The sequence below is a fragment of the Passer domesticus genome, chromosome 7 (assembly GCF_036417665.1).
Source record: "Passer domesticus isolate bPasDom1 chromosome 7, bPasDom1.hap1, whole genome shotgun sequence".
NCBI classification, from domain to species: Eukaryota; Metazoa; Chordata; class Aves; order Passeriformes; family Passeridae; genus Passer; species Passer domesticus.
The window spans coordinates 31,984,526-32,010,688 of NC_087480.1; the positions used below are offsets into that span (position 1 = coordinate 31,984,526).

General features: G+C 41.1%; 2 long non-coding RNA genes across 5 annotated transcripts in view; one reads left to right on the forward strand and one right to left on the reverse strand.

The window, feature by feature from the left end:
• The first annotated feature begins 500 nt into the window (after positions 1-500).
• The window catches only part of LOC135304723 (uncharacterized), a 119,037-nt gene continuing 93,374 nt past the window's right edge, over positions 501-26,163 (forward strand). For 2 of the 4 annotated variants that reach the window (XR_010365995.1, XR_010365993.1), the window contains exons 1-4: positions 501-530; positions 626-717; positions 2,193-2,239; positions 7,890-8,097. This is a non-coding gene — a long non-coding RNA (uncharacterized LOC135304723). Of the gene's footprint in view, positions 531-625; positions 718-2,192; positions 2,240-5,307; positions 5,996-7,889; positions 8,098-26,163 lie in introns of those variants that run through there. The other 2 variants (XR_010365996.1, XR_010365992.1) reach the window with 2 other exon arrangements.
• On the reverse strand, positions 20,082-22,604 carry LOC135304193 (uncharacterized). The gene is made up of 3 exons (XR_010365621.1): positions 22,500-22,604; positions 20,918-21,096; positions 20,082-20,237 (listed from the first exon to the last, which is right to left on the reverse strand). It is a non-coding gene; the product is annotated as an uncharacterized LOC135304193 (long non-coding RNA).

Consider the following 26,163-nt stretch of genomic DNA (forward strand, 5'->3'; position numbering starts at 1 on the left):
AGAGAGAGACTGCAAGCAGCAAGTTCTCCTTTAGTTAGTGGTCCCTACTGGAAGGGCTGGTTCAGCTTTCTCTAGTATTCCAAGTACATTGTTATGTCAAAGGGTCTTGCAAACCCAAGTCTAACACCGTGTTTTCTTGACACACCAAGGATATGTACTTGTAAACGAAATGCAGTTCTTCAAACTAGACAAAAATCTGTATTGGAGAACACCATAGACAGAAAATACTAAGAAAAATATGCCATAATTTTTTGGGCATGTACTGACATTCAAAAGTAGCTGTAGAGGTAGTTTGAGTAAGGGTAATTTGGAACACGTAGCAGTTCCTGCCCCACAGCAAGTGGGGTTAGACGGCTCATTTAGCAGCTACTGCTTCTCACAGTCTTCAGTCCCCATTGGTTTTGGGCTGTCCTAAACAGCAAACAGGTGGTTTGATAGCTGCTAATTGAGAAATTAACTGCTGTAATATAAAGATGCTGAAATTACAGGAGGCTTTGTGTGGTGGATGTATTTGGAAAAGAAGAAAATTTGTAAGTTTTAAGGTTTATTCAAGCCATTGGTATAAAATCAGCAGAGTGTTTTAAAATTTGAAAGCTATGCTGAATTACTTTTCTAATTCACTAAGAGGACATTTGATCAAATCATCTGAGCAGCTGAGCCTAGAGCATTCCTACAGGAAGCTCCTCCAGTACAGAAGGTTGGGTATAAAACCTGCAGGTGAGTTCCATGGAATTCTAGTGCCATGGCTTTAAGTAAATATGTTGAGTAGTAAAATACAATTCAAGTAAATAGCTAAAGTAGGTGATCAATTAAATAATCATTCAGAAATTCCCTACAGTGTGGCCTTGAACCTCTTCAGGGAGAAGAAAAAACAGAACCTGATTTTTGTTTCCTACATCCCAGGTGGATGTCAGATCCCTCAACCCTGAGGGAAGCTGTACTTACAACATAGCTTGTGAACCCAGTTCAGCCCATTGGAGGTTCAGAGCAAAGTCTAGGGAGCACTGAGGTGACATTGGTGTGGGTGTTTCCATGCCTGGAAAAGTAGCACTGGTGGTAGGCAGAAACCACCTGGCTCTGCCAATATGCTGAGCTACTGGCAAAGGGCCTTTCACAAACCCCTTGGGTTCAGCGGGTCTGGGCCTGCTGCAGGGCCATGAGTCTGTCTTTAATTGTTGCTTTAGAACTTGTACATCTTCTAGCACAGACAAGAACTCGTGCCTGCTTTGGTAATGAGCTAGTCAAGCTTATTTCTGCTTGCAAAGTACTCTAAGGTTCAATACTTAAGGCTCAGTACAATCTGTAGGCTCAATAGAAGGCTAAAGGTATTCCAGCCAGAGCATGCAAAAGATATCTCTTATCAGTTCTGTTTCCTTTCTGCATCTTTATTCTCTTTTAGTAAAGCTTTAATTGTAATGCTTCCCGTAACCACTGAGAAATTAACTTGGTGGGCAGGGGTATGGATTTGAGCTACTACCAGGGAGACAGGAGGCACTCACTGCTCAGTAACTTAAAGACATTTAATAAGTTAATTAATTAGCTAATTGAGCTCTGGTGGGTTTACAAAGCTGATGTTTTGAGTCTGGTTAGCAGCATCTTCCAGCACTACACAGACCTGTTTTAAACTTGACTTTGTGCTGTTTCTGGGGAAACAGCTTTTAGCCAAGTTGTACATGTGTTGTCTTCTGCTGTGTGCCCTGCACCCAAGGATGTTCAGCAGATCTGAGCCCAGACCTGCTCTGGAAGCTCCCAGAAGTGCCCCTTTGCTCCTTGGCTCCTAGTGAGCTGCAATGCCTGCTTACCTGTGGAAGGCCTTATGTTCCGAAGCTGTTTACCTGAACCCTGTCAAAACCAGAAATAACAGAAAACAAAGCCAGGGGAAATGTTGGTTCTTCACTTTCATCATCTAATATGCTTTCAAAATCCAATCCAGAATCTCTAAGGGTCTCACTTAAGAGCTGCAGCGTTTTGGTTGCATCATAGTCTACATGCAATGATGCCTAACATAAAATGCAACACCTGCTTTAGACTGAATTAGGGATGGTTTTGCTACAAATACCACTAAATTAATCACAAGGCATTGGGAATGTTATGTCACTGTGTGAGCTGTTATTTCTGCAACTACTTTGCATAGTAGGAGCATCTGCCTTTGGGAAGAATGCCTTTAATATTCTTGTTTCTTATATTTTCAGCTCTGCTTTCCAGGCTTGATTGTCTTCAAATTTACGCATCACAACAGGTAAGTCAGGTTTTCCACTGAAATAAGTCACATTTATCCAAAAAGTGCACCACCTGACAATGTGAGCAAGCCATGTTATGTGTTCTTTATTTCTGTCTTCCTTTGTGTTTAGTGTTTGCATTTTGTAGCCATAAAGAAGGAGAGGGGAGAAGGAAAAGAGAGCAGGTTACACCCCATATTTTCTTACATAAAAATTGGGGTTTGAATGACTTTAAAAATCCTTCTACAGATTATATGGCTAAAAAAAAATTGGGATATGCTATTTAGAAGTATGAGGGCCTTTAGTTGTGAAAAATCACCAATGAAAGTGCTGAAATTTTTTTTCACTACATTTTTTCTTGAAGAAAATTAATGTTGGAACACATTTCTGTACTTTAATCTGAAACATTATATTGCAAGGAATTATCAAAAAGGGATGTAGACTAAATGTTTTTTGATACTGGAAATGTACACAGAAGGAGTTTGTGGTTTTATGTCACAGAAACCTAGCTGGGCTTAATCAATTACCCCTTCTCATTAACCTTCCTTGAGGGAATTTGGCGCTTGTTTCATTAGTTAAGGTTGTGCATAGTTCTTGTTTTTGGTATATTGCTGCTATGTTGCAGAACATATCTGTAAAGAAAAACAGGGCAAAAAAGTAAGTGCCACAGAGGATTAATGTCATGGTCATAAATCTGCAAGCAAATTAGAATTTGTTCTGAACTGTTTTGCACTTCTGGCATTGGCAGAAAAGCAATGTTGGTAAGCTGGAGCAGGTTTTGTGTTTGTGAGATTTTTTTGTGTTACATCTGGCAAGATCTCTGTGGCCTGCAGTTGGTAAGCTTAGCTTGTCAGGACCAGATTACTGAGAAGCCAATTGCTGGATTTACTCTCCTTCTGGAGACTAGGCTTGGTATTCCCATCCTGTTCTCTATGTGTGCATTTGTGTGAAAGTTCTCTCATAAACTGCCTTTAATTTCTTTGTTTACACCATAAAACCAAAGTATCCTTAATCTGCCAGGAGTCTGGAAGGATTTAGATCAGTAGTGGCTGTTAGTACCCTCTCCTGGGTCAAGGTGGCTAAAACCTATTTATCTCTTAATTATGTCTTTCTGAATGGCGTGTCACCCTTTCAAACAAATATTCCTTTTCTAAAATATCTTCAAATATATTTTTTAAGTTTTTCTTTTCAGAAGCTAGAAGGAAAACATGGTTTTAAATGTAACAAAATCAACTGATTGTAGGGGAAAACCCCAACTCTCATCTTACTTCAATTTTACTGTGGTTTTGGTGTCTTAATCCAACACACATTGTAGTTTGGGCAGAAGTAGCCAAGGCCCATTCTTTCCCAGCTCCTGCTCCTCCTGGGCTATTTCTCAGCAGGAAGGTGAGGTGGATGCCTCTGATTCAGGGGGCTTTGGCTGCCTTATGGCCATGAGCTGCAGCTGGGCTGCTGGGATCTTTCACAGGGGAAAATAAGCAAAAATTTACACAGCAGAGTTTTTCCTGAGGATGCAATGCTGGTGCGGAGTGGGGTGTAATTTTTACATAATTACTCCTGCATTATTTTGCATCTTATTGCAGAAGCCATCAGCCTCTTGTTCCTTTCCCTAGTAAGAGGTTTTCTGTATGTCCAAGCATGCTGGGTTTCACCAGGTAGCAAGTGCTCTTTCTCCTGCAGTCCAGGCTTCAGGGGAGGCAAAAAAAAAAAGCCAAACGGAAAACCTGAGAGGGATCACATGGATGGTGTTCTGAAGAAACCACTGAATAAATGTTTATGACAGAGTTCTCTAAATGTGCAGTGCTTTTCCAAGTACCCCAGGAGGAAGCATGCCTCATTGACTGGGGACATTCATGGCTCTATTGAAATATGGGAGAATGAATAAACAATACTTTATTTAAACAAACAAAACAAGAAAAACGCAAAACCCACCTCCTGGGAACTAGGAAGCAATGGTGTTTGCTTTGATCCTTTATTTGCACAGTGGGTAGACATTTTAATCTCTCTTATTCCAATTACAGTGGCAAGTACATGTTGCCCATTTCACTTTTGTTGTTGGGTTTTCTGTTCCAAGTATTGTAATTCATGTAGGATTGCCTGGAAATGCAAAGTTTGTTATTGATTTAACTCACTTTGCTCTCAGTTGCTTTTGGGTAAGGGCTTTGGCCCATATCTGGTAGAAGGGACGCAACAGGCTTGTGGTGTTCTGTGCATGATGAGGAGATAACTGACGTAATCTTTACATCTCATCTAAAGCCTCTGAGGATTCTTGTGGTTCAGTATCCCTGATATTAAACTTGTGAGGATGGATTTATTTCAATTACACCTGTAATTTGTGCTTCTAAATGAGCGTGATGATTCCATGTAGTAATGGTGCTCTTTTTTCCCCCCACTTTGGGGAGACTCAATGATCTAAGGATTTGAAGCTTGACATAAAGGAGTTGAAGCTTAGCATGAGACTGTTCACCAGATCCACATGATAAGTAATGGAACAACTTACTCATATAAAATGGCAAATATCACTTGGAGATATGTGGCAGTTAAAGATGTACCTGATGAACCTCAGCTTTCTTGCCTTTCCTTCCCTCCTAACCCTGCTAATAAGCAATATCAGTAAGTTTGGTTTCCTGTGTTGTTCTGATTTTCTGGCATAAACATATCCACAAACCATATCCACGGCAACATTCCTATGGCTGTCTTCATTACTTTCTTGCATTCTCATCCGAAATGAAAGTCTTTGCTTAGCTGAGGCCTTCAGTTGCCCTGGCTACAGGCATTTTGTATATTAATGCTTTCTCCTTATCAGAAGCTGTTGGTAACTTTCTTTTGAAAGAAGAAAATGGCAATTTCACTAGTCTTGGTTTTGATAAAAATCAGTGGTATCTGAGCTGCTGCTGGTGTAGATTTCTTAGCTCTTGTGGTGAAATTTGTTTTTCAGAATTGAAAGCAAAATACTTTTAAAGCTTGTTGCCTGGACACTGAGGTGACTTGAATCTCCAAAGTCCTCCATTTGTTTTTCAGAGGTCTGTCTAAAACAACAAATTCCTGGCTGTCTCAGCTCCCTTCTGTTCATAACCAAATTTAACAGGGGCTTTTTCTTCCACACAACAGCTGAGTGTGAAACCGTAATTTCACCAAGGTTTTGTTGGGATCTGGAAGCTCCCAACAAAGCTGTGTATTGTGAGGATTTAAGACATCAACCTCTGGCTTTGAATGAGCACAGGATGGACTGGTGGCTTGTTATTTCAAATGACTGGCTCCTGGAAACACAAGTGGGCATCCAAAACTGATGGATGTCATTCCCAGTTTGTACTCAACCTCAATTAATACTGTTTCAGTATTTTTAAATGCTTTCTTAATGAAATTTGGCTGTTAGTGATTGCACCTGGAGATCACCTGGAGAGCTCGTGCTTGCAGGAGAAAATTTTCTGCCACTGACTAAGGAGGGGCTTGACAGCTGGCCTGCAAGCAAAGCTGAGTTAATAGAAGAAATAAAAATTGATGATTTTCGAGTGTATCCATAGCAAGGAAGATGACAAGGCTGCCAGCATGGAAACAGATTAAAAAGATACATGAATATTTTTATAAGCTAGGCTACGTGCATAAGTAGATGTGTATACATGCCTTATTAAATTTCTGTAAAACTTTTGCCAATTGTATTGATGTAAATTGCTTTGCACCAATGAATATAATATGTTATTGTAATGTAGTTAATTATTTAAGATCATGCTTTGTTGAAAACATATAAGCTGGAGAACACACAGAATAAAAACCTTTTCTTCTTAGACTCTGATCATGTGTGTATGTATCATGTCTGACCCAACGGTGACACTGACAAGGGGCTCACCATGGATGAAAGGGGGGGTGTTTCCATCAGTCTGGAGGTTGGGAGGGGCTGGAGGAAACTGCTGGGGAATTTTTGAGGGCCTTCCACAGGTGAGACCTGGAAGCTATGCACCTGAAATTAAGCACAGCCACTGCCAGCATCCTGAGCAACATGCATTTTATCTGATTTTTAAAAAGCTGATTATTTTTGAGGGGGCTACAGAAAAACTCTGCTTTGTAAATGCTAACTCGTTTGTCTGCTGCTAATAATCCTGGATCTGCCTTGGATTACTGCGTAACAGACCATAACTTTGGAGCCAGTGTATCATAACAAATTAATCAAGGCATCTGCTTTGTAATAGTCACACTTTCTTTCTTGGATTGATGAGCCAGCACTATACAATTTCAATTTGCTTGAGGATATGTTGCCATTTAGTACTTTGATAACTTGCTAAGAGTTAGGTGACTGAGTTTTCCAGCATCATTAACATGTGAAACTCTGAATTCCTTGGTTTTGTTCCTTTGAACTGTTACTCCATGTCACCGGCACACTGAGTCAGCCGATACACTGCAGCTATTTGGTAATATTCCTGGAATATGGTATAAAACAGTTTATTCTGAGAAGTTACTAACATGACATATTCTCACTCTGCAGTCCTACTTCTCTTACTTATTACAGCTTGTTCCAGCTGGCACCAGAGGCCACATGCTTTTTGCTCTTTTTTTTCCCTGGGAAGTTTTGGTGAAATGTGTCAATTCTCCAATCTGTGGTACCAGCACATCTGTCAAGAGGTGCTGTCAAGAGCCCCTGCACAGTTTCATGAGGAGAACCTGCTCTGTTCAGACATCTGCATGAGGAAAGGGATCTTTGATGACAAATGGAGCAAAGGCTTCTCAAAAATGGCATGCACTAGAACCAGGGATGAAATTGAGATTTACAAGACTGTGGGCACATTAGAAGAAAAGTGAAACATTTCAAATACAGAAAAGGAGACATCAATAGGGAATGCTTTTTGTTTTACATACCATATTTTGGCTCAGTTTTTTATCCTGTTCCTGCTTCCTGTGAGCAATGCAAGAGTAATTGACTATGTGAAAAGTTATGGAATGGGAATTCCTTGGATGAAAATTGTTATGTGGCAACAACTCTTGCCAAATTAGACCCCTGAGTTTTATATAACCTCTAAAGGGATGTTTAAATGCCTCTCTTTAAATAATAACCAGCATGTTGTGGCAGTGAAAGGCATTATTTTAGGATCAGCTAGTTCTAAGCCTGTGTGCTTTCTGGAAGACATGGAACCTCTAGGAAGGAAAGGATTACTTCTGAAAATACCTCCACGGCTGCTATCAGGACAGAAAAGTGCTTCCAGGCTCCTCGCCAAGCCCTGGGGCTGCATCTCTCCTTTTAGAGTATGTTTTGTTAACGCTAGGGAGACGGTGTGCTGTTGTATGTGTTGTCTCTTCTAACTGGAATAAGAGAAGTGACCTTTCAAAGGATAATTAATTGCATTTTCCTTCCTATTTTGTTTGTTAGTTTCCTACTGAACCTAAGCTGTAAGTGCAGATATCTGCTAGCTCTGTAAAACTGTACCTTCATCTACTCAAGGCAGCAAATTACAAATTTAAAAGCTATATCTATTGATAATAAATGAAGGGCTGAGTGGAAAGTTACTTTTCTGAAATACCTAGGTATCATGCACTTGTGGAGAAATTCTGAGTAATAAACAAACTTATAATTGCAGAATTTCTGTACCCAGTATATCATCAGGCAATAGCAAAATCTGAGGGCTCATTTTCAGGTCATTTTGATATGGATATTTTTTTCTTTCTTGTTTATTCTGGCAGCAATTGATGGAACTGGGGAGAGACCAGGAATTCAGGTTCCATTCCAGGAACTAAAATACGCTTTCCCACATGACGATGGAGCAAGCTGGTTTTTGTAGCGGGTAATTGGAGCACTTAGAAGAGCAGGCAGCCAGTGGTGTGAGTGCTCAGAGGAGCTGGGAATTCTCAGAGGAGCTCTGGTGCTACTGTTTGCAGGAGCAGTGACCAGGTGAGAAGGGCTGGAATAAGTGGGTAAGAAACACTTACCCAGTTATTGTAAGTGTGGAGCTTCATGGGGGAGGAAATGGGCACAATTGCCATGCAAGAAATAACTGGAAGAAAAATCCACAGAATATTCAGCTGACAAGTGATCCAAATGGAAATTATAATGGTCATGGAAAGAAGGGCCTAAACATTTAGGGAACTTGCATGGGAATTTTGAAAAGTTTGCTTCCAAGTTTCTCCCTTCAGATATGGGCCCTAAATTGTGTTAATATGCTCATCAACTGCTCATATGCAGTTTGGGGTGTTATTTCTTTTTGGTGCTGCCATTTTCTGTATGATGAAATAAATGGGCAGGAGATCTTTCTCCTTTTTAATGCCTTTATTAAGAAGAATCAGCTCAGGTGGGGAGAAATCGACGGGTTGCGCCCTCGCCGCCGCTGCTCCCAGGCGTGGCACGAAGGAGGAGGATGATGCAGTTTTGTCCGCTGGTCTGCAGGCAGAGCTGGGGACTCTGTCCTCACGGGAGAGTCATTGAGTCCTTGGTTTGTTTGTTTAAAAACCCGGGGGGTCTATTTAATCAGTTTCTTTTCAGGTTAGGGTGAGAAAATAAAAAGGTCCAAGCAGGTACGGGACTATGCTCCCATCCTTAGACGTCACTTAAGTCACTTGTTGGCTCGTGATTTTAGGGGTTTTTCTTGTAAAAACTGTAAAACTGTAAAAACCAGGGTGTACTGCATTTCTTATTTGCATACTGGCTCCGATGTCACTCCTATTTTCTTTACCTCGGAGGGGTCTGTCCTGGTGTCTTTTTTTTTTGGTAAGTGGCCAGCATCAGGGAAACAATCAGTTAATCACCAGCCATTAACAGGTATTCGAAGAGCTTTTCTTTGGCAGCACACCTAAAGAAGTCTGACCGGTTTGACTTGCTTTTTTTTAACTCTGAAACTAAGAAAAAAATACAATTTTCTATTCATAACATATGACTTCTCAATTTCTTCAGAGTCAAGGATATGTATCAATACTTCATGGAGGAGTAGAATTTCAGTCTGTGCCGTGTAGACACAACACTACTCCGACTCTTACAGAGTTTCCTCCATGTTTGAACTGAAAAGTTTTTCCCTTTTGCACATATATATCTGTATTAACACATTTATTTATGAGTAATAGCTGGCAAGTTTCCAGCATGTAGAAGTGTCTGAAGAAACCTTTTACAGAGCTACATTTCCTACAGTGGTGGGAAGGCAGAGATAAGCTGCACTTCTGATAACAGCAGCTTTTCAAGGAATTACTAAAAGAATTCAAGTGACATCTTTGCATTTATTTGTCTTAGAACTGAGGGAGGTCTTTGATTGGCTGCTAAGCATTCTGCAATTTGTACCCATTAGGGCTTTGGCAATGTCAGCTGTGAGCTATGTCACCTTCCTCTTGCTGAACAAACTCACTACTATCTTCTCAAAGGGAAAGTAAACACAACTTACATTCCAAACAGGTTAGTCTGGCTGCCTTATATGGATTAAACTGTGACAAAACCAAGGACAAGCTGAGCTTTTGGCAGCATTACAGTCTAAGTGGGAATGAGGAAAAAAAAGAAATTGGCTTATAAGAGTTTTAGGAGTCCAATATCAATTAGTGGAAATAATTCCTCTAAGGAAGTTGTAGAGGTTTAACAGATTTTAGGTCTTCAATGAGAGTCTATGATCAAGTCTAAGAATAAGACTTGGATGATTGCTTGGAGAGTATTTCCAAACATTATTGGCTTGGTTCATTAACTGAGCCCTGCACAGTCCACCAACTTCAATTAAAAGCAGAGACATCAAACATACCTATAATATTTGAAGACATCTGCCATGCAGAATGAAATAAATGGGCAGGAGATCTTTCTCCTTTTTAATGCCTTTATTAAGAAGAATCAGCTCAGGTGGGAAGAAATCGACGGGTTGCGCCCTCGCCGCCGCTGCTCCCAGGCGTGGCACGAAGCAGGAGGACGATGCAGTTTTGTCCGCTGGTCTGCAGACAGAACTGGGGACTCTGTCCTCACGGGAGAGTCGTTGAGTCCTTGGTTTGTTGGTTTAGAAACCCGGGGGGTCTCTTTAATCAGTTTCTTTTCAAGTTAGAGTGAGAAATAAAAAGGTTTAAGCAGGTACGGGACAATGCTCCCATCCTTAGACGTCACTTTAAGTCACTTATGGCTCGTGATTTTAGGGGTTTTTCTTATAAAAACTGTAAAACTGTAACAATCCAGGGTGTACTGCGTTTCTCATTTGCATGTTGTTTCTGGTGTCACTGTTCATCTCTTTACCCTGGAGGGTTTCCCTTGGTATCTTCTTGGCATGCAGCCAGCATCAGGGAAACAATCAGTTAATCACCCACCATCAACGAGTAATTAAGGGCTTTTCTTCGCAGGGAACCTAAAGAAGTCTGACTCGGTCTGGCTTGGTTTTTTTAACTCTGAAACTTAAAAAAAATTACAACTTTCTATTCATAACAGTTCCCCCCTATTTTTCTTTGATCAAGCTTAAGCTTGCATCAACTTATAATTTTTGGCTCATTAACATAGAATTTCCTATATTTTTTTGTATTGATCATACATTTCTTCAGCACTTGGGTGATCATATTTACTAAGCTTCATTACCTTTTTTGGTTTTTTCAGGTTAATTCTTTTAGAGATCCTTAGGTTATTCTGTACAGCAGATGTCACTATTTTTGTTAAACATGGAAATAAGAACAGACTAACAAGTGTACTCACAGTGAAGGTTATAGTTTTCCAACTTTTTTTGAAAATCCATAGATTATCCCACCAACTGGAATCAAGTGTAGGAGTCTTTTGATTTTGTAAATATGCTAGTTCTTTTATTTCGTTTAAAGTATTTCTAATGACTGCCACAATTAATTTGATTTGATAAACTACTGTTTTGGTTTGGTTGAGTTGGTCACTAATATGATTAAGAGCCAATGCGGTCTGATTAGATATTACTTCCAATTCTGATTGTAGTTTCAAAATTTTGTTTAACATATATTGTTCCTTCAGTTTTGTTTTTCTCAAATCTTCATATATAGGAACTCTTAAACTTGATCCAGATTCTTTGTGTATTATAAAGACAGTTTGTTTTATAATTCTAATGATGCCACCACTAGACCAGCCTCTTGGCAATTCAGTGGATGTTGTGGTACCATTGACCCAAAACAGGTGTTTAGGGGTTTCCTGAAAGAGATTAATTTTTGTCGTGCCCTCCCAATATTTAGAAATACTTTTTCCTTTTACCAGATTTTCCAGGTTTGCTTCAGTAGCATCACGTTCAAAGCACCACCAGGTTTCTCCTACAGGGTGCTCTCCCAGGAGTGGCTGCCTAAAGGTGGCAGTGTTCCGGGTCATCCAATATATTTTCTTATTCTCTTGATAAAAGATCAATTGGGAGAGGTTAACACAATTGTTGTGGACTCTCAGCAAGGAGCTTACTTCTTTCTCATAGAAAGGTTGGTAGTACTCATTGCACAGCTCTCCTGGGCTCTCCAGAGCACCACCAGCAATCAGAGCCAGCACTACTACCCTTCCCAAGAGTCCGGTATGGGTCATCTTGCACAGCCTGCCCACCCGGCCTTGCCTCTTGAGGATTTTACTGAAAAGAAGTCTCCAAGTTCTTTAGAGTCTCTTGCTCCTCTGGTTAAACCTCTCTTGATCTGTCCCTGCTAATTTGGTCCCTCCTAGGGGAGCACTCTGGAGAAGATTAACCTGGGGTCTTTGGTACCAAGTTGGGACGACTTAACCAGAATTACTTATTAACAATTTTTAACTTTTACAAATTTCTTAAAACACTTCAAGACATGTTATGATTCTAAACCTTTTTCTTATGCAGTTTATCAGTCTTTTTGAATGTCAATTTTAAGTCATTTGGTCCTTTTATAATAGTATACTCAGCTGAATTAACTCCTGATGCAGTTGAATTTTGTCCTGAGTTAGAGTGTGAGGGTGGTGTAGAATCTGGTCCAATACCAGAAGGAGACACTGACGAATCTTGTCCAATGCCCGGGGGTGAGAGTGGTGTGGAATCTGGTCCAATACCAGACACTGAAGAATTTTGTCCAATGCTCGGGGGTGGGACTGGTCCTTTAATTCTCGTAATGTGAGTCCAACCTTTTTTTCTCTGGTTCGCACGGCCGAATTAGTGATGAGGAGTACCTGAAAGGGGCCTTCAAATTTCTCCTTCCAGGTAGTCTCCTGTGCTATAGAATTATATAGAATGACAGTCCAAAAATCATTTTATAAAGTGAAATCCTTATATCAGACCGGGGTCTTGTCCTGATGCGCAAGAGCGCTAGGGGTAAACACTTTAGCCAATTAATTTTTGAGAATTTTGTTCATTTGTTCCACTCTCCCAGAACTCTGGGGGTGCCACCGAGTATGCAATCTCCATTTTATTCCCAAAACTTCAATTATAATTTGCAATGTTTGGGCCACAAAATTTGGACCTCAGTCTGAGTCTAAGGTATTCACTATTTCATTCTGGTTCACTTTTTGGCAAGTTAAACACTTTTTTATAATTGTTTTTGCTAGACCATATACACTTATGCACAGGTTATTTCTTAGGAAATAATCACATAGTCCTTGGACTCCCCAGTGGGTTAGTTTCTGTAGTTCTGTTAGCACTATCCCAGCAAGTGCTTTGTTTAGCAACACCCGTCCGTCAGATATTAACCACTCCCCCATATCCCTTGATGTAACTTTAAATTTCACAAAATATGAGTTCTTTTTTTCTTTTTCCCTACTCGGGTGTGGTTTCTGCTTAAAAAAAACCTTTTACCAGATCCTCTGGTCTTAAAGCTGCTTCCTTTGCTATCTTGATAAGCTAGCAAAGGTTTCACAACTTTAGGCTAAACAGTCTTGGGGGGGGGGGTCCAGTTGCTCCACAGTAATAGCAGCAGCTTTCACTCAAAGGGACTCGAGGCCTCTCCATGCCTCCTGTCCCTGACAGTACTGGCCTATCCTTGCCTGCTCCTGGTGGTGGACCCCCCCACTCTTTTGTGGCCTTGTAGTGTAGGAAAGAGTTGTTTGCTCCCACACTTTCTCTGGCTATAGCAAGCATGATCTTAGCTTTGGCCTTTGCTTTTTCTTCTTCTCTATTTTCTCGGGCCGTCAGATAGTTACTCAGCTGCTGACACATCCACTTGTCTTTCGTCCCACACCATGGCCATCCTCCTTGCACTTCTAATTCTGGCCACACTTCTGAACAGTAATGTATCATCTTAACTTTATCTAATCTTTCTGTGCCTTCTATAAAGTCCCATTTCTCTAATAGCTCACCTAGGGGACTGTGGGGAGGTATATTCTTCAATCTTTGGCCACTTTTCTTACTACCACACCCTCCCATTATTTTCTGCCTCTAAACAAATCACAAGGTGTCTTTTTCTCTAAAGGAAATATATCTTATTTAAGAAGTCTCGACCTCCTGCCAAAACTCCAATTTCACTGACCCTTTTCGTCAGGACTTTGTTAAGACCTTGGCTTTCTTGCCAAGACTCAACAAACAACCAAAATACAAAAAAACATCCTCGAGGTCTTGACCTCTGAGGTTCGCCTGACCTCCTTCGTCAGGACTTAGAGAGACCTTGGCCTTCCCTTGCCAAGGCTCAAACAGTCAAACCTCGAAACCCTGGCTTCTGAGGCGCCCTTTGTCTGGGCCAAACTGCCTGATACCCTAACTTCTTTCGTTAGGACCTGTATCGGGGCCTTTGGGGTGCGTGCCACTCACACAGCTATTTCCTCCGCACGCCCGGAGGGGTGCGTGCCACTCACACAGCTATTTCCTCCGCACGCCCGGAGGGGGGTCCTGTGGGGTGCGTGCCACTCACACAGTTATTTCCTCCGCACGCCCGGAGGGGGGTCCTCTTTACCCCTTTGGAGGCGCCTCAATCACCAGTTCCACTCGCTTCCCCCTGTTCCCGGCCGGCCCCCTCGCGGGGGTGCGGAACCGCGGTACTGAGGGGTCCTCACTCGCTTCGAGGGGCCGAGCTGCCGGCTCTCGTCTCACTCACACACACTCGCTCGCCTCCCTCTCCCGCCGCCGGATATTCTCACCTATCCGACGCTGCTCCGTGTCACTGTCCCAAGCCGATCTTCTCTGGTCCTGATAGCCAGCTGTCCTGCAGGTCCAGGGTGGGCGGCCGTCCCAGTCCTGGTGTCCTCTTCAGGCGTGGCTATCCCGGATGAGTCCCCCAAGCTGAAATAAATGGGCAGGAGATCTTTCTCCTTTTTAATGCCTTTATTAAGAAGAATCAGCTCAGGTGGGAAGAAATCGACGGGTTGCGCCCTCGCCGCCGCTGCTCCCAGGCGTGGCACGAAGCAGGAGGACGATGCAGTTTTGTCCGCTGGTCTGCAGACAGAACTGGGGACTCTGTCCTCACGGGAGAGTCGTTGAGTCCTTGGTTTGTTGGTTTAGAAACCCGGGGGGTCTCTTTAATCAGTTTCTTTTCAAGTTAGAGTGAGAAATAAAAAGGTTTAAGCAGGTACGGGACAATGCTCCCATCCTTAGACGTCACTTTAAGTCACTTATGGCTCGTGATTTTAGGGGTTTTTCTTATAAAAACTGTAAAACTGTAACAATCCAGGGTGCACTGCGTTTCTCATTTGCATGTTGTTTCTGGTGTCACTGTTCATCTCTTTACCCTGGAGGGTTTCCCTTGGTATCTTCTTGGCATGCAGCCAGCATCAGGGAAACAATCAGTTAATCACCCACCATCAACGAGTAATTAAGGGCTTTTCTTCGCAGGGAACCTAAAGAAGTCTGACTCGGTCTGGCTTGGTTTTTTTAACTCTGAAACTTAAAAAAAATTACAACTTTCTATTCATAACACAGAATATTATGTAGTTGTAACAAAATGCAAACCATTCCCTATGCTTTTCTTGCTTAACATAAATATTTGTGTGGTTGCTGTATAAGACATGTGTAAATATTAAGCATATTAAAAGTCAATCTAACAATGCCTAACAGCTCTTATTCATGCTTTGAAGACTGACAGTTAATTGTCAATTATTTAGGCAGCAGTTGTACCATCTTAGCATGCTGAGGCCTTCTTATGTGCTACATACTTGAAATAACACATAAAGCTGCACTGATCTTCATGAAATTTGAACATTGTCTAAAATATCAGATTTTTCTCCAGGCAGGTAAAAGTAGCTTTGAAAAAGAAAAAAAAAAAAAAAAAAGGGCAAAATATTGACTACTTGTGTTGAGAATCTAGAGAGGCATGCAGAGCAACAAAACAGTGTAAATCAGCTTGAATTAGCCGGACTATTCAGGACTTTTTTTTCCTGAAGACGGATGATTCTAATGGTGGGGAGCAGAAAAACCAAACCAAAAGACAAAAACCTTCCCCTAAGTCCTTGAGAATGTACTGGTGGATGGAGAAGTTGATGCAGTAAGAATTTGAAAGGTAAAGGAAGTGTGTGGGCTTGCTGGTTTTCTTTTTGGTTTTGCTTTGATTTTTTTTTGGTCTGAAATAAATGGGCAGGAGATCTTTCTCCTTTTTAATGCCTTTATTAAGAAGAATCAGCTCAGGTGGGAAGAAATCGACGGGTTGCGCCCTCGCCGCCGCTGCTCCCAGGCGTGGCACGAAGCAGGAGGATGATGCAGTTTTGTCCGCTGGTCTGCAGACAGAACTGGGGACTCTGTCCTCACGGGAGAGTCGTTGAGTCCTTGGTTTGTTGGTTTAGAAACCCGGGGGGTCTCTTTAATCAGTTTCTTTTCAGGTTAGGGTGAGAAATAAAAAGATTCAAGCAGGTACGGGACAATGCTCCCATCCTTAGACGTCACTTTAAGTCACTTATTGGCTCGTGATTTTAGGGGTTTTTCTTATAAAAACTGTAAAACTGTAACAATCCAGGGTGTACTGCGTTTCTTATTTGCATGTTGTTTCTGGTGTCACTGCCCATCTCTTTACCCTGGAGGGTTTCCCTTGGTATCTTCTTGGCATGCAGCCAGCATCAGGGAAACAATCAGTTAATCACCTGCCATTAACAGGTATTTGAAAAGCTTTCCTTCGGCAGCGAAACTAAAGGAGGCTGACTCGGTCTGGCTTGGTTTTTTTAACTCTGAAACTTAAAAAAAATACAACTTTCTATTCATAACAGGTCCACGGACAGTACCTATTATACATTCCCACTCCAGACACAGTTCTGGGAATGCTTTGACATCGTCTTCATTAGATGGAATTGTTTTCTTGCTTTATTATGTTTATATTACTCACAGGAGGAGGCAAAATGGTTACAGCAGCTGGTTGTGCAGGTGTGGTCTGCTTGTAAAGATACAGCTATACTTGAAGTAGAACTTCTCCTATGGAAGATGCTGGATTTGAGGACTAAATTGGGAGTTGTAATTAAGCAAAGAATGTTACATATCTTTAAATGTGGTCTTCAACAAGGAATGAGAGGAGAAACAAGAAAATTGAGTTGAAACAAGTACAGAAGCAGATAATGGTTTAAGAAACAAATAAGTGTTTATCTAAGCTAACTACACCAAAAAGGCTGTGATTTTTGTCAATGCTCTTGTTGAAGTTACTCGATTCGGGAGTCCAGTTGGGATTTTTGTGTGTGTGAAATTAGCCACATGTTCCCTGGGAACTGCTGTGACAACTGTAGTCCTGCTTTAAGCTGGGTAATGACTTTCTTTCTGGGAGCTGGTGAGGCCTTCCAAGTGCCTTTGGAGTGTTTGGGGGTGTTCAAACAGATCTCTGACAGTAGTGTTACTTTTAAAATCATGAATTAGAAAGGGAGGGAAGGGAAGCACAAGACCCACAACTCTGTGACAGAAATAATGAGCTATGTCCATTTGTTGGCTTTCCCTTCTCTCTGGGCAGTTAGGGCTCAACAGCAATGATTACAATGGCTTCTAACTGGATTTAATATTAAAGCAATTGAGAGACATAATTGGTCCTTTTGCAGGTTGCAATCCATGCAGCTTTGCAGAGGCTGGAAAAAAAAGTGTGGAAGGAAATAACTTGCCTGTTTCCTGACCTCTTCCCTAAATGCTGTTCTCTTTGTGAAGCTACCTTTGAAATCTCGCTTCTGTATCACAGGGAAATTCTTCTTTTGCTCCACCACTCCGTGTCCAGGCACAACTTCTTGTCCATGCCCTTCCCTGATCTGTATGGATCAGCACCAGTGCAGGACTGATACAAGAATAAGATATAGATGTGCATGAATCATAAAATTGCTACAATATATGAAAACACCTAAGACAAGGCTCTGCTCTGCCTGTGCAGGCAGGTTTGCTTTGTACATCCATCAACAGAGGTGTTCGGCCAAGAAAAAGAAACAAGAATTGTGCTTCAAACACATAAAAATAGCAACAGTGGAAAACAGACCAAAAGCAATTTTACTTCATTGAAAACCAAAGGAATGCTGAGTTTCTACAATGGTATTTTCCATTGGATTAAAATTGCCCCCTTTACAGCATTGGTTGTAAATACTGTTTTCATTGCTTCTGTGATATTATGGAACATCTGGACTAAAGGTGATCATTCTTGGATATTACTAGTGCAGTGTGTGCTGGTGCATTTGCAGGAATGGACTGTGCGCAAGCTGGGAGGGAGAAGCAAACTTATATCCTCCACCCGCATGTGGTAGTTTCTAAATTGTTTGAGAAAGTTTTGTGTTAGGCTAAATGGGAAGCCAGGTATTTTTATAGTTTTGTTTCTCTGCTTTCTTATTTTTGGTCTTGCAGGAGTGGTGTCCTAATTAAAACATTCTGCCTTCTGAAGCCTGTTGAACATATGTCAATTGCGTTTTTAAATGAAAAAAAGGTCAAATAAAATGGAATGAGGAAAGTCTGTTGGAAACTTTAAAGTTCTGCTTTATGTTAAGATGTTTGGTACAGTTTGCATCTCTAAATGCCTCTATATAATTAAATGCTTAACTGTTTTGTGGGTTTTTAAGCTGTACATATTAAAAATAATTTTCTAGTATAAAAATACAGAATTATGCACTCTTACTGAAATAGAATTTGTAATTTAAGATGGCTTGATGTGGTAATGTAGATGTTCTGTCTTTAGATGGAAATCTTAGAACAATCTGTCATAATAAAGAGCTGAAGTTTATTTATGTGTCCTAATTGTTAACCTTGTTTCTTTGAACATTAACAATTACCATTAATGTCATGTGAGTAACCTCTCAAGCTTTCCTGTAGCTGATGGATTCACTAAGTACCAGACTTTGGTTGCCCTTTCTTGTGGGTGCAGTGTTTGTCTGGTTGGTTGTAGCAGGTAAAGAGCCCCAGACTGCTGGGGTAGCTTTTCCATTTCCACTGCCTTGTGAGTGCTGATGGCAACTCATCCAGGTGTCCTGAATCTCCTGGGATATCTGGAGGGGCTCAAGTGTTTATTGTGCCTTGGGGTGTCTAAAGGTGTGGCCCTGGCCAAAAAGGAAGGCGGAGGGGAGAAGGTCAGGTTGGGGTGAGCTGGCCCTCACCCTGACTCCTTTCTCCTGTTTATCTGAGGCAATGTTCCCCTAAGAAACCTGAAATGCCCCTGTGTCTCATTGCTTCTTACCTCTTTCAACTCTTCTACGTGTTTTTGGGTGGTTTGTGGGTTTTTTTTTTTTGTTTGTCTGTTTGTTTGTTTGGGTTTTTTTGTTTTTGTGGGGGTTTTTTTTTGGGTTTTTTTTTTGTTGTTGTTGTTGTTTTTTGGTTTTTTTTAAGAAGCATGTACTAATGCCCTGAGGCTTTACATGAGGACTACCAGAATTAACATAATGTAAATACATGACAGTCAGGTCCTCTCTGTCCAGAAATCCTTTCAAGTTACATCACTGCTAAAGCCTGAGAGCCTCAGAATCCTGAGTACTTTAATCAAAGCAGCTGCTCAGCAATGGTTGTAAACTTGTGCTAGTGGGGTCAGGTAGCTCTTGGCACTGGAAATTATCTTTCTTCTACTTATACAAAGTGCAGGTGGAGTAGATTAATACCTTCCTACAAGTGTGGGTGAGCTCCAGCTGGCTAGCTTCACTTGCAAACCACTGGATGCTGGGTAGAAAAGCTCTTTTTATAGCCAAAATGGCTGGCAGACCTAGTGCAGGTAGGAAAATTGGAAGAATTCTTTCAAGATCTGTGAAAGAACTACTATCTGGATCATTTAGACAATGAGCTTCATGCACCACTGCACAATAATCAGTAATTCCAGGCTAAGCTGCTAAAGGCAAAGTTATGAGCATAATCTGTTAAACATTTACCTATTGAAACAGATAAAGTCTTTGCTAGAATTCATCTTCACTGTTTGATCTCCTAAAAAACTCCCTGAAAATTTTGCAATGCTGTACTTTGCAAGTTTCTTAGAGAAGCGGGGCTAGACAGAGCATAATTATCTTGGAAACTTTTTTTGCAACTTTCCACTTCTGTAATTGACACTACAGATAGATTTCTCCTGTAGTATTGCATTTTATTTAAATGGTATGCTCTGTCTCACCCCTCCAAAATGTATTGTATATCCCAGGCCTGTGGTCCTGCCCTGAGCCATCATTATCTGTAATCCCATTGGCACAAGTCTGATTCGGCACCCATTTTCATTCTCCCTCTCAAACCGTGCGAGCGAGACCAGTTGCCCTCTTAGCCCTTCTCCTCTCTTAGCCCTTTTTTCTCCCCTCTTGTCCCTCCCCTAGGCTCTTCCTCTCCCCCTCAGTAACCATGCTGTTCCTGGGGATGGAACCCCCAATAAACTCCCATCTAATCAACACCCTCAGAAGCCGTGTGGAGTCTCTTTGCCTGCTGGCTGCTGCCAGTGCACTCACAGCCTAGGGGACCCTCCGGGGACTCCCTGGGGTGCCCCCTCCCACCCCCCAAAATGAACTACAACATTCTCCCACTCTTCCATACTTCTCAATGTAAAATACCTGGTTTAAATGTCAGCAAACTGACATTTAAGTGTACTGCAATTGCAAAGACAATACAGGTTTATCATCCTCTGAGCAATTTTATTCTGCTGAAGGGAAGTAATTGCCATACTGAAGTAGCAGCAACAGAAGTTTCACCAGAGTTGCCCCACTGTAATTTGGTTGGAGGAGCTGTGGAAATGAGGGCTTTGCTGTGCACTGTTTTAGTGGTGCTTTGGGACACATTACCCAGCCTGATTATGAGGAGAATGTGGTGATGTTGGAAGGATCTGTAGGGATAGAATGGAGAGAGATCTTTAGAGTAGCATCAGGTTACTCCTGAGAGAGTATGAGTTCATCCAAAAGAGCTGTGATAGATGTTCATCTGAACCAATGCCATGTGCACAATATAAATCTTGAGTTATTTAAAACAAACATCAAAGCCTTTAAAATCCTGAAATATGTGACTGTTAAATATGCTTTAAAAAAGGATGTAAAAATATAGAAGACAGAAAGGGAAAGAATTTGCAGATATACTGAGATAAATATATAAAGAAAATATGTTCTAGGAAACAAGAGCAGGGTGCCTGCCAGCAGAAACTGTTGCAAAGGTACAGCTAAATTGAAAAACAGTGAGAGTGTGAAGAAGGTAATAAGGAATAAACCAGTAATGTCTGCACTGGTATGTGAACTGAAATGAGATTCCATGTATTACTTATAAAATCCTCTTTCATTATTAAAAAGATCATTTCAGCAACAGACACAATTACGAGTGAAGAAAATATGGGCAATGTTTCACAGGTTAAGTATTTTCTCCCTGACAGGGACACGATAGAAATTTGTGCCAATGGATTTTAGATATATGTATCAAACATGCTATTAAAGGGGGGACCAGGGTTTAATCCTAGAGTGACACCTCGGCTGGCTGACAAGGGTGGAACACGGCATTAACACACGAAGGAAAACTCACACAGGAGCTGCACAGGAGATGGTCGTTCATGGTGGCATCTATCCGAGGATGCCCAGTGATGATGGCCCATGGGGATACACATCTGAGATAACCAGGGCCATCACACCTTCCACCTGAACACAGGATTCTGGGAATCGGAGGAGGAACATTTGTATCTTCTCAGACGAGGTTTTGTGCAGCTTTGAGTGAAGAAAGAAACCAACATGAATATGATGAACTTTGAAAGGAGACAAAAGGACTATGCCGCGGGCAAGAAAAAGTATAAGAACTGTCCCTGCAAAGCAGCAAGTGTGGACGAAGGGGGGTTCGGTGCGATAGAGGCTGGATCTGCATCTACTGAGCCTATATCCTGGGTTCTGCGCTATCATTTTTTATTGGTGGCTGTCAGGACTGTAATACGGTCATGAATAATTTTTTTTGTTTTATTTTTATTACAATTGGGTCAATTTTTATTTTTACTTATAATATCCCTAAGAAGTTTTTTCATTGAGTATGTATAAAATTTCTTTGGCGGGTGGGGGGGTGGGGTGGGGTGGAAATCTCGTTCTTGTTTACTCACCTGTTTGTTTCTGAGGTGATTACTGGAATCAACATTTGCACGTGAGGAGTGTGGGAGGAAAAACTGTTTGCCATGGCTGGTGCTGTGTGATGGATGTTCTAGGGAAGTTTTGACGTAGCACCATGAGACTCGAGAGACAGGCAAGCCAGGACACAGGACAGGGGTAGCAAACTAATTACGTGAGGAGCTGAACGCCCCGTTCCTTCAGGAGCTAGCAGAGGCCGTTTGCACTTGACAAACACCAGGAGTGTCAGCAATCAGAAGTGCAATCTCCAGCCGGGGTTTGGTGTTGTACCTCAGGCCTGGCACCAGCCTGGCAGAGCACGATGTCACCGCTGCGGCAGAGCTGCTGCTCTTGGCAGCTGGGCAGGAAGGCAATGCTCACATCAAGCCTTTGGTACCCTCTTTTAGGGTTTGGCTCCTGTGTTGATTCCCATTGAGAAGTACAGGCTATGGATCTGTGGGGTCCTGCGAGTTACAGGGGGTGGGGTTCTGGAAGAGGAACTGCAGCCTTGTTCCTGGCCTCGTGTAAAGCCTCAGGATTTCCCCCTTATCCTCAGATCTGTGCACCTAATGCAGAAACCCAGACAGAGGACATGGCTGTGGTGAGCTGTAGTTGGGAAGGATGGCTGTAGCACATTGGTGGAGGTTTGTCATGGTTGAAACGCCCTATTTGTGTGATGTCCACAGTGTGGACCTACCCCATTTCCCAATTTTGTGAGGTGCATGTCCTTGCAGTGAGGAGTGGTCCTAATCCCTGCATAGTTGTGTCATATTTTGAGTTGAGCAAAATCTGAGGTACAGGAATGTTGAGATAATTGTCATGACAGTTCTGGAGAGAAAAAGAACTTTATAGATGAACCATTCATTGAAAGGCTGTTGTAAGATGCCAGTGGTAGGTAAAGGCTGGCAAATGTGAAACCTTCAGCTGATAGATTTAAGAAGCAGGCTTGATTCAGTTGTGTAAGCACAGGCCTCTGGTCCTGCGGAGATGCTCTAGGATCCCTTGTGGCATCCACTTACCAGCAGGGCATGGACAGGATGTCCTGTGACCTGTGGCAGATGTCCTGGTCCCAGGAGAAGCCCCACACATCCCAAGGGGCTCAGACACTATGAAGGGTTAGTGCAGCTCAGCCAGGGCGGAATGTGTGCTTGTAACGCTGAGCAGCTGCAGAACGCTTCACAGCATCCCATTCCACGTCACAGCTCTCAGAAGGACATACAGGCATATGAAAGTCAACAGAAAGGCACTGCCTGGGATCCAGAATATTACATGATTGTACTCTTAATAATTTGCATTTCTTTCTGAAGAACCCATTGCATAATTTGGCTGCCAGTGGCAGAGAGCTCATTTTGGGTGTAATGAGAGTTCACAGTTCTTAGAATCTGTGTACATATGATGTGTAGTATCTCAAAGAATGCTGGACTGTATGATTTGCTTCCTCAATACATAGTTTGCTCCTCTTGCATATTTTTAACTTTCTTTGTTTCACCCATTTCTTTTTTTCCTTTTTGATTAAAAAAAGTTAGAATATTTTGTGTATTCTAATCAGACCCTGATTTGGGTCTGCTATTTTGAATTTGAATTTTTTAAGCTTATATTTTCTAAAGCCTTTTTAAAATTTGAGATTTAAGATTTTAATAGCACAGCTTCTTAAAACTACTGACATAAATTAAATGGTTAATTCTACAGAGATGACCACCTCTGTAAGGCTGCATTGTAGGAGACTCTAGGTAAACCTGCACCAGGATGCAGGTTTTTTTTTCCCAAAACCAGCTAGCCATGGGTTCCAGCTAATCAGCAAATGCAACAGAATGTTCTTTTTGAAGGACTTCTTCCATTGCTCTGTTTAGTGAACATTAGATCAAACATTGGTTTCTGAAGGGCCCTGTGATTGCAACAGTACAGTACATTTGGTAATACTTGGAAATGCTGCAGTCATTTCCCTTTCCTGTGAAGATGTAAGTTCCCAAATATCCTCATCTGGCCTGTAATTGGTGATAAACGTCTCTGTTCACAATTTGTTTAGATTGCTTTTCTACTGTACCAAGTTCTGTGTAATGGCTCATTGCTGCACTTAGAGTGAGACTGCCTAACATTCATTTCTTGGGAGTTGAAAGATGGGATATCTAGAGTTAGTATGGAAGTACAAAAATAATGAGGAGAACTTGAGAGAAAAGCCTCTCAACAACTTATTCTCTGAAATCATTGGAATGCACAGTGGAGAGACATTTTATGTTATCATTTACTACCCATCTGTACAAAAAAAAAATAGGCTAGGTTATTTCTAAAGTTTTATTTTAGGTGACTCTAATTATAAGCAGATTTTTACTTTGTTTTATAGACCTGGTCTACAATCTGCATTTTTAATTCTACACTTAATCATCTATACACAAAAAGTTGATATAAAATTTATGGAAATAACAGTATAATGATAGTGTATAAATTTCACAGCTGTTATTAAGAAAGCAGCCAACATAGCCCATATTTACAAAGGAAACTGTCAGCTCTATTGAAAACAAAACCCAGAAAAGCCCTAGATCATCTGTCCAGTATGGGTTGGTTTTTATGATTTTGTTAAGAGAGCCTTCATAGGTCAACAGTTTCCAGGGTTGAATACATTTAATTGCTACAGTGGTTTTATTAAGCTGCATTTTAATTTTGCCAAATTTAATATTTAAAGAATCAGCCCTTTGATTTTTTATTTTTTTTTAATTCTTAAATATATGAGGGAAGAAAGAGAATTCTGCCAGTTCAGCTATTGCCAAGTTTTTTTTATCTTTTTTAACAGTACCTTTGAATGATTAATGTGAACAAATGCCTTTTAGGTTTGTCTACCAGTGGAAAAGTATACCTGAGCTCATTCAAGTGCTGTTAATGAAAATGACAAAAGCAGTGATTTGTTATTGCAGCTGCCATTAGTTACTGTTTTATAAATCATATGACCTGAAGAAATACTGTGTTATTGCCCTGCATCTGGTAACCCAAAAGAAAAGTCAAGCGAGAGAAAGATCTCTAGCAGTTAATAACAAATCTATTTTGGGAAAAGGACCCTCTTTTTTTTCCAACTGGGGAGTGTGGGATAGACATGGGTGAAAGGAAACCAAGCCCCAAACCCCAACATTTTATTTATTTCTAGAAGGAAATATAAAATTAATAAGCCCATCAAGAATAAGGGTTGGTAGACTCATGATCTGTAAAATGCCCACTAAACATTTCATGCCACAAAAACGTTGGTGTGTCCCTCTGTGATTTCCCTCCGTATTTTCCATGGGTAAGTTTTTTCCTCCTTCTGGATAATCTCCTTTCTGCAGGAAGGAAGGGTCTCTCTATCAGCCTAGGACCTGAGCAGCCCTTTGAGTGACTCCTTTGGAAGGCTGTGTGTGCTGAACCTGTTTGGCTATGTAGAGTTGTTATTCTTGGTCACCACAAGGCTCTTCCACTTAGACACACATATCAAGGTCTTCTCAATTTCTAAGTCAAACAGAAATGGGAAGACTTTCCTTAATGTGATCCTTGGTTTATTTATTGTGTGCATTTTGCTGGGGTTTTGTCAGGCTGGCTTTTGTAACCTATTTTCTTCCATGAAGAAATTGCTTTTTTTAAGAGATCCTATAATACTTTTTCTTTGCTGTGGCATCTTGCAGGCCTAATCAAACTGAAGTCCAATACTCCGTACATCCAACAGGAATTAACAGCAGCAAAAGCTATGCTATCCCTAGCTGGATTTCCTGGGGAGTCTTTTCTTGCTGAGTGGTTTTATGAGCTGTATAATCACATATTTGTATGATAATTCCTTTATATAGGGTCACTGCAAAAGGAAAGGATTATCTGTTATAGTAGCACTCCCTTTTCTTACAACACTGAATTCTTTTAAAGCTTTCTGTTCTGGTGGAGGTTATGCTCAGACCTGCTTTGTATTCCGCTATGGACATATACATGAATTCTAGCTTGAGAATTCAATAAAAAATGATGGATGAAAAGAATTTTTGAGGCCTTAGATAACTGATAAGTTAAACATGTCCACTTCCATCACACATTGTCATTGTCACGTTGTCATTAGGGCTCACATATAATTACAATTTACCAATATAACTTCCCACAAAGCCAGACATCATATTGTACATTTGATATTTATTGATCAGCATACTTCTCTGTCATCAATAAATCACCGTACCTCTCTGCAGGAGTAGCTTGTGCTGCTTAGAGTCCAATTTTAATGAGGTTTGAGATTATCAGATTGGTTATTGATGTAAACCAGGGTACTGTAATAATTGATTAACAAATCAACAAGTTGTCTTTGACAGTTTATGGATGAGAGAGACCTGTCTGTGCTGCAGGCTTGCTTGTATCTAATTGTCAGAGAGTCTGAAGGGAAAGTAATGTGTTTGTGTGTCCATACCCAGAAAAACAAGGCAAAATACCAATGCATTTTATCTCTGAAGAAAAACCCAGAAGACGTTGATAATATTTTAGTATACTGTAGATCAAGTGCCTTCATAGCACGTTTTACATGATAATCAGCATAAACTTGACCCTACACCAATTAATACACATGAATACTATACTCCATAGTTTAGACCAACAGCTTTTTACTTTGAAAGACTGTAAGACTAAAACAACAGCAAATGCAGCAATGCAGATGTTTTTTTCTCCTGTAATGCATAGTCAAATAAACATTTATTT